This window comes from Periplaneta americana, chromosome 3, assembly GCF_040183065.1.
Source record: "Periplaneta americana isolate PAMFEO1 chromosome 3, P.americana_PAMFEO1_priV1, whole genome shotgun sequence".
Taxonomy (NCBI): domain Eukaryota; kingdom Metazoa; phylum Arthropoda; class Insecta; order Blattodea; family Blattidae; genus Periplaneta; species Periplaneta americana.
The window spans coordinates 77858508-77876280 of record NC_091119.1 but is presented as its reverse complement, the minus strand read 5'-3'; positions in this window follow the sequence as shown (position 1 = coordinate 77876280).

The following is a 17773-nucleotide window of genomic DNA, read 5'->3' as shown; positions in this document are numbered from 1 at the left end:
TATTTAAAAGGGGGTTATAAGGGGGCCTGTATTAAATAAATCGAAATATCTTCCTTATTATTGATTTTTGTGAAAAATGTTACATAACAAAAGTTTCTTTAAAAATAATTTGCGATAAGTTTTATTCCATGAAAAAGTTTGATAGGACTGATATTTAATGAGATAAATGAGTTTTAAAATTAAAATAACTGCCATCTAAGGCCGTGTAATGAATTAAAAAACAAATGACTTCGTCTATAAGGGGCTTTGGACAGCAATCGAAAGCTATTAAACAAAGCCTACAGAGAATGTTTCTGTGTTTGTATGAAGTAATATCGGAAGCTAAATTAACCGATTTGTATAATTAATTATTATTTCACCATTGGAAAGTGTAGTTTCTCTAGATGGACATAATGCTATAATGTTATTACAGTAACTTCTGATATAATATAATATAATATAATATAATATAATATAATATAATATAATATAATATAATATAATATAATATAATATAATATAATATAATATAATAGGTAATGTAATATTCTGTATAATATAATTTAAGTTATTTGAAGGGTTCACAACCATAGTGGGCCAAGCGCTATTTACTGAATACGTAGAAAACAAGGGTTAAAATTAAGTTATTACCATAATTCAATGGAAACCTATAACAAGTAAAATAAAATATACACATTAAATCTAAATGATGTCAATCTTCATTAAACTATGGTTGCATGTAATAAAAATTAAGAAACAGGTTAAAGGAATTGTCATTGCACCAAATGAGTGTCTCTAGACCAAAATGATCGCATTTTAATTATTTGGATGCAATTTAAATTAAGTAACATATTAAACGATTTATCCTTCTATCAAACACGAATGTTCCCTGGATCAAATGTCCTATTTTAATTATGTAATTAATTTATATTTATTTCTAACGGGTGCAGCGGAGCGCACGGGTACGGCTAGTCCTGAATAAGAGAAACAATACTGTTATATTTATAATTTTTCTCTTTCTAAATTTGCGTCCTTCAGTCTTTGAATTCTTGGCACGTCAGGTATATCAAGCAAATATCGAAAAATAATATTATTGTAATAACAACACGATATACTATGCTAAATAAAAATGCATTATTATTATTATTATTATTATTATTATTATTATTATTATTATAACTCCATTCACTTATCACACCCATTGTTATTGTCATCTTCTGCCAACTCAACATTCTCCTCATTCTGATGACTTGTTTTTTTTTTATCTAATTCATTTTGATGATCATTGATTTGTAAAACGAAATATTTAACCAATAACACCGACAATAACAGCTAATAAGACGATGAAAGAAAATAAGATAACACTATTCATATTTTCTGACAAACACCGGATAAGTTTGTGACTTCTCCGTCTTTCGCTCATTTCAATGGCACAAACCCTGTTTTTGTAGGAACTTATATCAATAGATGCCGCTTGAAATGAAGTGAAGAGAACTGTCCTATGTTCAAAATTGGAATTTTTGGACTTGTCCGGTTTTTGCTATCAACCCTTCAACTATTCAATTCCACAATTCGTCGCTTCCTTAGTGTTAGTTTTGACAATAATTGTCAAATATAGGTATTCTGTAGATTTGTGCCGTACCCCTACAAGCCCAGCCAACCCGCATTTGTTTCCCGACAGAGAGTAGACTTTCTCTCTCTCATAGGGACCAAACATATCTCTCTTGTTTGTCTGTCCCGTGTTGTCTTCTGTCATAAGTTTTGGCCTTGCTAATTTCGTATGTGGGAGCTACTCTACTTCAAATAAATTGTGATGTTGACTCATAATCCACACAAGAGTAACGATACAACTTGTCAAAAGACTTTTGGAGGTAGAGATATTGATGATGATATACAGATTTTTGTTCAGATTTTATATTTTCAGTATACTTGTACATTACTAGTAGGTGAACATTTGCAGACTTGTCGATGTGTTCAGAACATGATATTGAGTTCTAAAATTACGGAGACGCATCTCGATGAATTTCTCCTGCAATGGAGTTCTGCACAAATGCACAATTCAACAGGTCGACATTGCTTCTTCAATTCCATAGGCCAGCGCTTCTGCAGTGGAAGCATCACACGGCGTTGAGTTCCGCAGGTCGGTGTTCCTGCAGTGAAAGTGTCATTGTTCAGTTCCGCATGTTGGCGCTCCTGCAGTGGAGGCGCACGGACCACCAGGTGTGTCGAGAATGTTGCTACCACTGTTCGCTCATTGTTGTGCTGGAATCAAACGACCTGAGCCACAATGGAACCTGGAATGCGCGTACTGCTTCTGTTAAAACATCTCTCATTCAGGTTTTTATTGGTTACAAAACATTAATTGAGCGCTGCTAGGAGATTGCCTCCAGCGGCCGCATTGTCTCCAATAATTGAAAACTTTTGTGAGACCGTGCAACAATGGGGCTACCTGTCGTAGCGCCAATCACACTCTCTCTCGTCTAAATCAGCTCGGCGGGGGGCGACAGACGTTTGGATTTGATTATACGAAAGCATGCGAGATGAAGTCCACCTTATTAGCGAGATAATAGGCATCTAAGGGAATCTACGTCACGCTCCAGCCGTTGTTACTCCCGGAAGCAACCTGCATGTCGATACATTCAAGTCTTAGATCAAGCACAGAACAGACTCCAGCAATGCGCTTGACAGAGAGGGGAATTCTGTCTCTTCAATCTCCGTTTTAGGCAGTCGTTTATTGTAGACCACAGTATGTTGAGCTTACCAATAATATTAATTTGAGATTTTATATTATTCGTATATATGTAAATGAAGCCCATAGTTTCAAAACCAGCCATCTGCATTTTATAACATTTGTCAGTATAGACAAACTATTGTATTATGTATAGCAAGAAAAGAATTACATTAAAATAATCTAGTATTAATCTTGCCCAGGATAGGGACCAATGGCGGGCTTATGTGAGGGCGGCAATGAACCTCCTGGTTCCTTAAAAGCCAGTAAGTAAATATTAGTATTAATAATCATACACTATTACTTCTTTGGTTGTTTAAATGTTAAATTTACACGTGGCCGGTTTTGGAACTATGACTTGTTTTTCTCACAACTGCATAAGAAATAATCCTTAAAGTGCAAATTTCTTCAGGCAAAGCTCTCTGTAAAGCAGATTTGAATAATTTCAAGGGAAAAAATGTTCCAGGATCAGTTCCTCTGACTGAACGTACCAGCGATTTACCAACTGAGCTACCCAGGAACTCCACAATTTTTCCCTTGAAATTATTCAAATCTGCTTTACGGGGAGCTTTACCTGAAAACTAGATTTGCATAATATATACGTTACTGTAGGCACGTTAACAGAAAACCACAATTCCAAGTCACACAGTGCTCGTCAGCCACACGAGTTGTGTGGATATAAAGGGAAAAATTGAGACGGTGTCGGATGGAGTTCCTGGGTAGCTCAGTTGTTTGAGCGCGGGTACGTTCAACCAGAGGTCCCGGTATCGATACAGGGCCCGTAACAATTTTTCCCTTAAAATTATTCAATACTTAAAGTGTTCAGACTGCTTTAATATCATGTCTGAGAGATACAAGTATATAGTTGTCAGTATAGCTGCTTTGCAGAAAAATGCATAAGAGCCCTACACAATGTCAGAGTTCTCTGAAGTCCTTGCACAACAGTCTACATTAGCAATACCCTCAACATTTTCAGTGCTTCCCTGTTCAAGAACATTTTTACAGAATGTAAGGGATTTTATGCCTTTTCAGTCGCTCCCAAAATGTTTGCCTTACAACTTGCTAACATTCCTAATTTTGGCTTTGGAAAATGGAGAACATCACTTCGAAACTAGTCAGCCAGGTAATTTTCTCATATTAACACAGTAAATAGTTATAAAGTTAATCAGTGATTATGTAAGTGTTAAAAGTTGTATACAGAACAATGCAGACATTCCTAAGTTTCAGTGAAGTAACATTATTCTCAGAAATAACATCTGGTGACAAATTTTTCAAACTGTTACCTCTCTTGGACTTTTGTTGAGTCCAAAATATGAACTGTAATGCAATTCTCCCGAAACTGTAATACATACTGTAATGAAAAATTTTCCTTATTGCACTGAAGTGAAAATCACTTTGAAGGAGCAAACTTCAAATGCCATTATCCTGCTGATTTTGTGATTTCTTCAGCCATTAATTTCCAATCAGGAACTGTGCATGTGTCCCCAAATGAACAGAACTTCCACGTTCAGAAAAAAAATGTCAACACATTTATTCGGTTCTGCAATTACTTCATGGGAGCGAATGACTTTCTCCAGTCAACCAAAAGCTCTATCCTATCCAGAGGGAGGAACGACTGACTGATCATGGGAAAAGTTACCTCAATTGATGGAGCACAATTTAGAGACCAGTAAGAAAGCATGGACATCATAGTAGCCTAGTGTCCTTGTTCTGCCTCCGCACCTGTCAGCAGCCAATCTTAAAGTTGTGACATTATAGAAGTCTGTGTAACAAAGGGTACAGGACAAATGGAATTTCGTTTAAGCCGAGTGAAAGTTGATTCATTCCAGTAATAAATGAATACGGTGTTAATATTGAGCGGAGCTTTAGAATTTCCTTCAACTAAAGTAAAGTTATAAACTGATCGTTATAATAGGCAGTTTGAACTGATACTCTTGGCAAGTGATTATTCTTCTGGCAGTCAAAAGACATTGTCAGTCATTAGTTTCGTGTATCAAAACAGCAAAAAAGGTTTGGCTTTAAAACTGTGTTATTATTTCATTCTTGTTGTTTGTCTCTACTTCTCCTGCCTAATTTTCTCCATTAATAAAAGTCCATGCAAATAGAGCATACATCTGTGCGAGGTGTACCGAATACAGTATTATAAAAGTTGTTGAATATGCATCGTAAATAGCTTTCTATAACAAGTAAATCTGGATTAATTTCCCCTTTCCGACATATTCGCCACATCTTTTTAATACTGATCACTACTGAAGTATATACTCTTACACGTTTCATGGTTTTATTTGGACTACAGTAATACGACTCAGTACAGCTCATGCATTTTGTCAAGACACTCCCCCCACTCTTCCTACAGAGCTGCGCACGAGATCGGATGAGTCTACTTAAGAATTATAGGGGAATGGGTTAGGGTTTTCCTTGAACTCTGTAGACACATGTCCGACCTTCCCTTCTACTCCTACCTTCTCAACAGAAACGTTGTTACCCTACTGCGCATCGCGAATGTCTTGACAAAATGCATGAGCTGTACCTTGTAATTTATCAATTAAAGTTTTCATTCATGCTAGTGTATGAATGAAGGTTTTTGATCGATAGTCTCAGAGAGTATTTTTTGTTTTGAGGAATCTTGAAACGACAATTTGTACTAAGCTTATATGATTGGAAATTCTTAGCACTTTCAAGAATTTACAATTCATTTTGATATGGTCAGCTAATCCCAATACTAATTTTATTTTCAATTTTATGGCTTAAAGTAAAATGTAAAACCAAATTAACCCAGTGTTTTATATATTTTTACATTTTGTTGTATTATTCTATAAAAGTTTTCACCCTCCTAGGGGCATCATCAGGTACAATGGTGTTTACAGCATCTAATATCTAAAATGAATTATAAAAGAATATGACATGTTCAAAGGAATGCATCATAATAGAGTAATAATATAATGTGTGCAAATTATCAAGCATAGTGTGCAACTGAACAAAATGTTAGATTGAATATTATACAAAATTATACATTAAAGCATAACGAGGTCAAAATATATCAAACTCACAGGCCTAAATGGCTCTTAATTGTGTGTTATGTTCATAGTATAAAAAATGCAATATGTTTAAATAAGATATATGTATACTTTAGTGCTAAAACATGATATATAAAAGTTGAGTCATAATATGACATTAATATACTATCGTAGAGAACTGCTAACTATCTCATTTTTATGGACACATTGTGCTTCAAATGAACTATCATTACTAAAATGTTTAGAGAACATATTTATGTGTAAGCGTGTGGATTAATAGATTATACGTTGAACAATAATAGTTTGTTATAATACAGACATATCACTAAACGTTGGGCAAATAAGATGTTTATAATTTTCATGTACAGTACGATTATTTAGTCCTGACAATCGCTGATAATGTGCGCCTGGGTCAGGCGAGTTCATTAAGTTACGCCAAGGGATGTTCAGGTTAGTCTGTCGCCTGCAGTCAGAGCGATCGGATGTCACGCATGCGGTATAGCGTTGTGTTTCCAGTACAGTTAAACTGTACTGCATTCCTTTACCGACCGCTCGCCCTTATCTCCACTCCGGAACTCTTCCCACTACTACTTCCCCTCTTTCGCGTCGCTGAGCTGTCAGGACTAAATAATCGATCTGTAATAACCACCGTATGCTCAACTTTATCTGTAACAAATATTTCCTATTGTAATGGATGAATTAGATAAAGATAATGAATCAAAATTCCACGTAAAGTTATATATTATATCTACTTACATATTGACATTCGGAAGTAAGATGTAGCTATCAGTAGTATATCACGACGCAAATATATCATTAAATGTTGAGTTGATAACCGAAGTTAAATGCCGTAATCATTATGCCGGTTGGGATAAATGAGGTGTTCTCAGTATTCATGTAATACTATCGTGTACTCAACTTATCTGTAACAAATATTTTAATTTACAGAATTGGGTGATTGAATAATTGAATTGAATTGTACTCTATAACTACTTACGTGTTTATAATCGGAAGCAAAGTGTAGCTACTGGCTCGTGCGTCTACTTACGACTAACCAAACATTACGTATTGCATATGGCTTATATGTTCGCGTAATGATATTAATTGCTATTGGGTGAAAGATTTGATATATTGATATATAGCAACTTTCAAGAATGTTTCGTGGCAAACTAGAACTGCATCTATAGCTGACAAATATTCTATAAGCATTATACTCACGACTTGCCATTGACGCTGGCAACACTGGTACGTAAGCTCTGCAGAGCCGGTTTTGGAACTAACAACATAGAGCAGATGGCCGGTTCTGGAAATAACCTACAATTTTGTGTTCAGATTTCTATTGAATCTGGCCGGTTTTGAAACTGATTTATTTAATCATAGAAACAAAATTTCTTGGATTTTGTATTTTACTATAAAAGGTAATTTATTTTATGTTTTCTTTTTAAATAGAGAATTCATATTTCGAAAACGGCGTGCAGTAAGTACACTTCAGTTTTATACGGCGTCATTAATTAATTTTATCCATATTAAACAAACTGGTCTTCATTTCACCGTCCTTAACAACCTAAACAAAGGCTTTATTGACAGCAGTGAATTAAAATGTTTAAATCACTTCTTCACAAACAACACATTATGCAAAGAAAAGGCCTACAATTTAAAATTAAATTTAGATACAAATTTCTCCACTCATGGAAATAGAGTCTAAGCGGCAATACACAGCGTAGACGTACACAACTCCGCACGTCGCGCGACCGGTGAGGTACAGAAAACGTGCTTACCTTTTTCAAAGACGATGTGAAATTGCTCCCCATTTGCTGTGTGGCAGGCGTTGCAGCGCCTAAACACATTTTGGTTCACATGTTGGAGTTCAGCTTCCGAAATGTTCTTGTCGTACGTTCTTCTGCTAACTTTCTGAGAGATTTTCGCGGCGATTGTTCTAATCGAGAATTGATATCATTCGAATTTTCCTCGTTAAAACATGGCGCCTTCGTCTTCTTTTCTTGTCCAACACTGATTCCGTTCTTTTGACTCTATTCACTACTGAGCAAACTGTAGACCTATCAGGTGGATCAACCCCACGAAAACATTTTTGAAATTCTCTCCTAAACTGAGCAAGCGATTCATATTTTAAGAAATTACAACAAATGAAAACTCTTTGTTCTGTATTAAATTTCTGAACAATAACTCAAGCAGAGAAATGCAAGTCAACACTGCATACATTTACTGCACTGAAACTCGACTCAATTTCAATACTACACGCAGTATAACTCGACCAAGGCGAGTGGAGACGCGGGTGTAATGTGAACTATCGCGATGACGCTATAGGAACGCAGGAGAAGTACTAATGGCGCACCGGGTTGCAGGACTCCACTGGCCACGGTCGAGTAATAATAAGACAACCGTTTATCACCGGCTATACGTGTCCTTGAATGGGGCGTGCGCATTACTGCGACACAGGTGCCGTAAGCGAGCGGAGGAAGATAAAATGTGTGCACTGTACCAGTAATGGATAAAATGAGGACCAAACTTTCAAAACCTGACATATCACTTCTCAGAAAGCTCTATAAATACGTGTCTCTGTAATAAACAATTTTTTTCTATGGCGAAATTTGATAACAATCTATAGCAAAAAAAAAAATCTTTAATATTTCATAACAGAAAACACTTTTTCATTGCAGAGATGTACGTTTTTGGCAACTGAAATGTATTTTCTGAAAGTGGACATGTCAGGTTTTAAAAGTTTGCTTCTCAAATACATTATAGCACAAGAGAGTAAACAGACTTTATACGCTCGTGGAAATTATCTGCTAAACTTTCCACTCGCGGATAAAATCTAATTTTACTCCCTTTACTATAAATTATACTATTTCCTCATTGCCTGTTTGTAACTTAATATTCAACCTATTAGTGCCATCTGATGTATCACTGCTGGTAAGGGTGATTCGAGAAAGAAGATACTCCAAGGAGACTTACTCAACTCCGTACTTCCCGCCAAGAATTCCAACCTATTCACGTCTACATTTTAATCTACATCTCCAACATTAAATGGGTCATAGTTATTCAGCTGAAAGTAAATCGTTAGTAATTGTGAGTTACAATAATAATAATAATAATAATAATAATAATAATAATAATAATAATAATAATAATAATAATAATAATAATAATGTGTGTACGTATCCAGTGCCTACCCACTTCATTTGCGTGATTCTGGTTCTGCATATTAGTCATTCCACGTCAAATCGCACAGCAATAAAACACGACCTTCTCGGAAATGGTCGAATTTTTTTTCATGAATTCCAGACATCAAATAAGGAGACCCGTATTGTTTTATTTTCACAATTATTAATTATTTGTGTAGTTATGACTATTTGCAGTTACGCAAATTATGCGCGCACTGTTACATAAACTCACTTGGAACTCTGTGACTACATATAATTGAGATTTGCGGTTTGGCGCATTTTAAAGACTAAATACAACATTTTTTATTACTTTAGGCCTATCACAAATAAATTTAAAATTTGGTATATTTTTTTAATCATTTCTTTTTCAAAGCAAAATTACTATATTAAAAAGCCAAATTAAAAATCTGAGAAAAAAAAATATATAGACTTGTTCGCTGATGTATTATCTGTAAACTACTGCATTTATAAATATGGGATCGGCACCCATACATTTGTAACAATTTATTTTCCGGAGGTATGCACGCGCTCGCGATGCCCAGCTAATGAACTGCTTGCAGCCATAGGCTAGAGGGCTGCCCGGGGAAAGTTTTACGAAATCCCCAGTTGCATCTCATGTCACCATACTAATCATCAAATGATTAATACCCTAAGGAACAGTAAATATCTTATTATTTTATTATTGTCAGCTCAGTTAAGAGGGGAAGCCCTTCACAGTGCTGTATGTATATACTGTAATATAGCCAAGTGTTTGATTACAGCAAGGCTGTGTAAGGCAGTAAACTTTATGGCAGTAAACAGATGGCAGGAGACAAAATATAGAAGAGAAAAATAATCAGTTTGGGTTTGAATTTCACGGAGTGACGTGACTTCTATACAACATGAGTGATGGTAAAGATCGCGTAATATATAACAAGTGTTTAAATCCATTTACCTTCCTAATCACGCTTTTAAAAAGAAAAGTACACTAAGACGTATAAGTCGCGACTAATTGATCAAGCTCAATTTAAAGGAGTCTTTGAATGAGCAAATATGTGATTCATTCCGTAAAAATCAATCAATTTCCGGATAGGTCAGGTGAAATTATATGTGAAGCCGGTAGTTCTTGTGATATTAATAAACATGAATCAAATGAAAGTGCGGACAGAGAAAGTGATTATCCCAGTTCTTCTTCTAGCAGTTCTATGGATACAGTGCTAGAAATCAGTAATATTGAGGAATTAAACAAGAGTTTGATGTCAATAGAATCCCCTATCAAGAAAAGAAAGCTACAACAAAAACGACACCCCCGTGAAAAGTTTCAAAAAGTAAAAGGCTCCCTAGCATGTAAAGTTTTTCATGTAGAAGATGCATCGTCATCCCTTCAAAAGTCAGCCATATTTTATTTTTGACGGAATGCAAAGAAATGTACTACCTGAAAATTACATAGTTATTGCAGACTTTTCTGAAAATTATTCATTTGTAATACAAGATTCAATACAAGGTGTGCATTGGAACATACGCCAAGCCACAATACATCCTTTCGTAGTATATTTCAAACGAGATACAGAAATTCGTCACAAAAGTATTGTCATCTCAGAAACCATGAAACATGACACCGATCCCTTTCACTTTTTTCAATCCGAAGCAATCAATTTCTTAAAGCTAGAATTCAACGATATGAAAAAAATCATCTACTTTTCCAATGGATCAAGTTCATAATAAAAAAAAATAAAAACAATTGCTTAAATTAAGACGATTATGGAATTAGTGCTGAATGACACTTCTTTGCAACGTCGCATGGTAAAGGTCCATGTGATGGCAGTGGAGAAACTGTTAAAAGACTTGTCACGAGAGCCAGCCTATATAAGATCCTATAACAACACAAAAAAAACTGTTTGATTGGCCACAAAAAAACATTTCTAACGTGTCATTTATATTTTATTCATTGAATAAGCACAAAAACCACACTGAAAATTTGCAGGCCAGATACCATAATCTAAAACCAATAACTGGTACATTAAAATTACATTCTTTCATTCCGTTGTCAAAAACTGAAGATTTAGTAAAACAATTTTCTTTCAAGAAAGAAAGTAGGCGAATGAAAATTTAAAGTGTGAGTGAAAAGAAACATTTAAAAAGCATAATGTACAAATATTTGAAGATATCATAATAAGTAAATTAGCAGCGTTTCCTCCTGTGACTTGATCCTTACGTTCAGTCAATCATCCAGTGCCGATAAACCTCCCAGCGCGCTTTAACGCTTCCCGTCCACTGCTGCTGCAACGACCGCTACACATTGTGTTGTAAGTAATTAAATTTCCATTAAACTATTGGAGATCCCATTCTGATTTTTTCTGGAATTATTCTGAATTCTTTAGTGCACCTAGTAAGATTTTTTTTTTTTTTTAGATTTTTAATAGGGCTATTTCACATTGATATATAACTTTTAAAAATTGAATTATAAAAAAATATTTGTAATAATTATATTAAAATTAGTTAGTAAATATTTAATAAAAGACAGTACTTTAAGCTTTTAAATGTATTTAAAAAAAATTAACATCAATATCGTCAGAAATATGACGCTTTAAATGTTGCATTGTGCGACATTTTTAACGAATTTTAACATGTAATATTTTAAAAACATGTCGACTTAAGAGGAAATAAAAATACACTTGTTGGTTTATTAGACCCATAGAGTTGGTAAAAAAAATATAAACGCAATCAGAAATATGAAGGTCAAAATTTGTATAATTTTGTGCGATTTGACGTGGAATGACTCATATTGCGGAAAGATGGTAGGACTGTGACCAGTTTTCAAGTTGCACACCACTTCGGCGGGCCACGCTATGAATGATATATAATATCTGTGAAGAGTTCCTGCAACTAGTCACATATCTGTGAAGAGTTATGTCGTGTAGTAGGGTGAAAATATATGTGTAAGTGTTCGTGTAAGTACAGTGTATGAAATGAGTGGTGATCATGATTATGAAGATGAGGACGGAAGAAGGGGAAACCCGGTGCCGGCACGTAGCTTACTCATGTCAAATAGCACCAACGGGGCCGCCAGGCTTAACGTCCCCATCCGAAGGACGAATCACTAACAACAGTGACATATGCCTGTGGAAAGATTTGGGATTTATCCAAAGAATATTGCTGCACAATCTAGTGATTAGAAGTTGTGCATCGCTACCTCTCCTAGCCCCGAAGTAGGAATTTTACACGAACATTTCCGACCTCACCGGAAGTCGAATCCGGGGCGGATAGTCTGGAGGCAGATGCGCTACCACAGATCTAACTCGGTGGATAATAATAATAATAATAATAATAATAATAATAATAATAATAATAATAATAATAATAATAATAATACAAACAGAACTAGTTTTAAAAGTAGCTAAAAGACAGACAATGCTGTGTGTACATCTGTAAGTCATTTGACTTAAATTGTGTCGTGCCCTAGAGATTAACTTTACGTCTTCTTTCATAATCTTTATTAGGTAGTTAATATGGCACAAGAGTATGTTATGACTTTCTATTACTCGCGCAATCAAAAATATTGCTGACTGCCAAGCGTTTCAAAATACTCTGAAGAGAATGACATGAAAATTAATGTTTCCAAGACTAACGTTGTAACCTTCAGGGCGTATAAGGAAAATAACTTCTCTTAAATTCAACTAGAATTTAATTCATAATAAAAGTACAAAACAGACTGTGTCAAAATCTTGTAGTATTCTCTGACAGTAGACTAAACTCTATTTTCACAAGCATGTAGATTTCATAATAAACACGCAATTAGAACAATGGGCCTAACAGCTCAATAACTTATTCTTTCTCTACACCTGATTCACTGAGATCGAAATTGAATATGCATCTGTAGTCTAGAACACAACTCTATTAAATTGCAAACTATCCAAAGCAATTCATATTGTTATGTTTTATAAGTTCCCTATGTATGATGTGACGAAGTTCCAATCGGATATGCCTAAAATTCATGTGAAAATATGATATACGATATCAGAAATTCATAATGACTATTTGAAGTATTACATTAACTCAAAGTAAAACAATCTGATTCCTTGGCCAGTGTAAATATGAATCCACTGATTGCAAGAATTCTTTCGTAGAGACTACAGCTCTAATGGAAGATATTTTCGACCAAAATATAATAAAACTATTCAATCATATCTTAATTCCTTCATCTCACTTGCCTATCAGGAATTAATATGAAGAAACAGTTGACAGTCATTGGTGCTGCTTTGTCTTAATGGAGCATTTTTAAAAATCGAATATTATTAAAGCTAATATATAAAGCCACTTGCTATAAAAGGTCCATTTTTAACACAGCCTCACGGTTAGAAGAAACTAAATTTATTCCTAAACCACCTCAATGTCACAACTCAACACAGAACTCATCTTCTTTAGTCCACAGATAACACAAACTTTCTTCAAATCCGCAGAATTCAAGGAGTAATTACAAGCACAATATTCCAAATAACAAAATGACAATGGCAAACGATAAACAATCTTCTAACAATGCAGTGTTATGAACAAAAACGTTACGAACTTTGCATCAGCCTAATACCACAGTCTAGTATATACACTCTCGAAGCTTGAGTTGTTGAGGGTACTAGGAATAATAGAGGGTCATTCCATATCAAATCAACAAGGCGCTCAACCCGACCGACTCAGATTTCTTTCAAATTTTGAGGGTTTGTTTTACCTGCCGCGCTAACTAAAACTGCCGAGTTTCACATGTCCTGTGCTTTTCGTTTTCTGTCAGTGGCGTTTCAAACATGACCGCTTCAATTAAAATTAGGCCTATATATCTCAACAACGTCTCCAGATAAATTTACAAAAATTGGGTGATATATTCTTAATATGCGATAGTTTTTATTGCTTATACTGTTTTCTGCATGTATTCAAATACACTAATAAAACATGGTGAAACAATTTTCATATATTCATATTTAGAAATGCGGGGGTTCTATTTTAAGGGAAAAAAATATATAGTACGCCTCAATTAGTGATATAATGAATTGATAAGTTTCAACTTGGAATCATCATAGGTTACAAAGATAAAAATTATTATGTCACTGCAAGCGTAAACTAACCGTATAAATCGCGATAATTATGTCCCACACATTCGTTGTATTTAATTATATTTGATCATATTCTTGAATGTCGCTATGTAATTTAACATGTAGTACATAATTCGAATTTTTAAAATTATTACTTGAAATAAATTATTGTCACATGGAATTTGTTAAACCTGAAGTTCTCTAAGAAATGCTTACCTTTCATTGCTGAGATGAAATAGCCTGTCATCTTTCCAGACAGGATGCTGCGTTGTTTCAGCTGCATTTTAAAACTGCTTAGCAAGTATAATACCCATCCTAAACAGCAAGACTGTATGGAACTTGTGTTCCAGGCACTGTGGTGGATTTTGCAAATCGAAGAGCAAGCATTTTTTCCTCTTCAGTATAGCTTTTTTCAGTCACATAAACGGTATTAAAGTTTGAGAGATGATCCGTTGTCCAGTTGTACAATTCCCTAAGTGTAGTGACTTGTTTATCGGATGGTCTCTGCAAACTAGCACAAACCGCAAACCTTTTAAGTGTCCCACCTACAACGTCGCATGCTCTTTTGCAATGCGATATGCAAAAATAATGCAATTCTGTTGGAAATCCAAAATCTTCTTCATGTAATGTGAGGTTCAGGAAATTGTTTCCTATTTTTATACTGAGCTGAGAATCCTTCGGAGAAATACATAATTTTTGTGGTGAATTACAGATGTTAGTTTTAATGACTCCATTAGATATTTTTTAAACAGATGTACAGCTGTAGTGTCATATTTCGGGCAGTGTGAAATTATTACCAGATTTTTAATAGAGACTATCGGATGACGATTCGTTATAATATATTACGAAAGTATGAATGGTTGTCTGCACATAAGTCATATGATATGACTCAATTTCATCTTGGATTACGAAATAATAGTTTTCAGCGAACTCGCATAACACAAGAAGCTGGCATGGCTGTAGAAATGATTTCATATCACGCAGAAACTTACTTTGTTCAGATCATATAAATGAGTGAGTCAGTAAATCACCAAGTTTCTCCAAGAGACAGTCGAAAAATTTGTCTGGGTTTCATTATGGTCTCAAGCGTTGATCGGTTAGTCGTCGTCCACTGCTTGTAGGTCACTGATTCACTGAAGTTTTATACGAAACATTTATCTAAACCCTCTCTTATTTTGAATGGTTCAGGACATTCTGTACATTTCCTGAACAAGCAATTTATATGAGGACGATTGCACACCATAGTGGCCAAGAAATGTTAAGTTGGAAGGTATAAAGAAAAATTTTCTTGAAATCCACGTAGACCTGAAACTTTAATAAATTGCTTCCGGCATAAGTTTTACAGTCTGATAAGGACACAAGCACAGACAGTATAGTTCCACTAACTCCAGCTAGAATACAATTTCTTGGTCAGGGTTAGAATTTTTAAACACTGCATATAATTAATTTCTGCTCATGTGATTTACTCCCTGATTCTTTAATCACAACAAATATTTCTTACCAGGCATCATTCTGCTTATCTCGTCAGAACAACAGAATTCTTTAACTTTACCGGCAACAGCCGCGAGCAAGGGTTTTCCAGGTTTCGGATTTGGTGAACACAAAATTCCCTTTCCTTTTGCCAGGACTTTTGCTTTCCGAATTATGTATTCGAAAGCTGAAAGAAACTCTTTTTATAATATTTAGGTAGTAGTGTTAAAATGGTGATTTTCTCACTTTTACCTGAATTTTGAAAATTTTCCTGCAACTGAGACAAAATTTCAGAATCAGAAAGGTCCTGGTTCCTCGGCGTCTTTAATATCGAAGACTTTGTCTTTTACAATATTTTCAAATTTCTGTCCCTTATATTTCTCTTGTTGTAGACTTTCTTGTTTAATAAGGAACATACCTTGGTCAAAAAGACTTGTATTTATTGAACTTACATTTGCTGTAGAGTCGACGTATTCTTAATTACTAGAGTCATTCTGAGGATTCTGCGTAATAGCATCATATTATATTTTTATTTCTTTGCGACACATAGCGCACACCTTTTGTTCCTGTTTAAATCAGGAAATACATTAAGCATCCACGATATAACACTTCTTAAATTTTTCCTCTAATTACAATGCCCTGATTTCTCGAAGGGATTGCAGCAAACATAGGCCTATAACTTAAAACGCGACTCCATTACATCGCACAAAACTACCACATACTACAAAAACTAACGACACTGCACTTGAAACAGATCGCACGTTTTGTATAAATTGAAGACTGTATAAACTGCCACTCATGACGGCCTGACAGATCGATGACGCAGCTTATCAGACAAGTACGAACTCGTGCGCATGCAGTGTTGGTGTAAGACGGGTTTAAGTGCTACAAACCAATACATTGATATATTTTTTTACTGATATTCCTGAAACGTTTCCAAAATGAAACTTACACCAAGGGGAGAATACTCTTACCTCTATAACATACATTTTTCGCGAAATAATTTATGTCCCGCATTTATAGATATTCAATGTTAAAATGTGTTACACGTGACTATTCAATAAAGAATTCATTACTTTGATGCAAACCTATTTTTATTGAAACGTATGATCCATTAGCTTTAAAATAAGCCCAAGTTTAAGAGTCTACCTCAATTAGAAGAGAAGTTATTAATTATTTTTGTTGACATAGTATGCGACATTTTTACATTTTTTCTCGTATTGACAGAATTGCTGTATGGATATCGTGCATTATTGACGGCTAAAATTTTACATAATTAATTAACTTAAGGTTCTTTACCATCCCACCAAATTTAATGAAAATCTGAGGTGGTCGGGTTGAAAAGTCCACTTTTTGTGTTGATTTGACATGGAATGGCCCTGGACTGTGCCGGTAATATTTCGCATTGTCTGTGATGAGGCGATAGTAGCGACCCTAGTGGTTAGCAACTATCTATGGTTGCATATTCCCTACATATTGAGCTTCGTGACCATATACTCGACTGTGCTAATACATTGCACCCTAAAGATTTACAATGTCCGCCCAAATGTTCTCTACATAGCTTTCTCTTAAAGGCTACTGCGGACAGCGGGAGTCATATTGAAGACATTATTCTGTTAGGTAATTTGTTCTGCAAACAAGCGATTCTATTGAGGAGTAGCTGACACGTAAATTTTGTATGGACCCTCTCAATCAGGGACAGGTGTCATAAATGTAAGACACGGTACCTCAACGTTGCTTCTTTTTCGAAATGTGACTAAGGATTCTCTTTTAACAAAATAAAAGGTCTGCTCATAAGACGATGCTGTATCGACTGGCACTTGTGGTTCTTGTTCAAACGTGATGGAGCGTTTAAACAATCTCCGAGTCGGCTAGGTTTGCTTCCTTTCTCACGTGGCTACACCTGCCAGATGCCGGCCGCCCCACCGGATGGCTCCATCAATCAAGCTAGACTCTAATTAACCTTATCGGGCTAATAGCCTCTTTGTGAGCAGTAAACAGTTGACAATAGCGCGCTGTGTCATTTGTAAACCAGCCTGAAAAGTTGTTTTAATTTGACACGCGTTATTACCGATTATAACGCGAAATGAAGGTCAACACATCGAGAGATCGAACATTCTTCACGGATTAGAAACACGATACGATGTGCAGTTGCGTGCATCAAACTGCGAAACACGGCACAGGATGAACTAGGGAAAATCGTAATACTTGTAGGTACAGAACTAGCATGAATCGAACACGATCAAGCAATCGAAGTGCTGAGTCACAGACGAAGTATTGCAAGCGAAGTTTCGCGTACAATTGAAGTACGTATACGCGTTCTGCACACATTCAAGA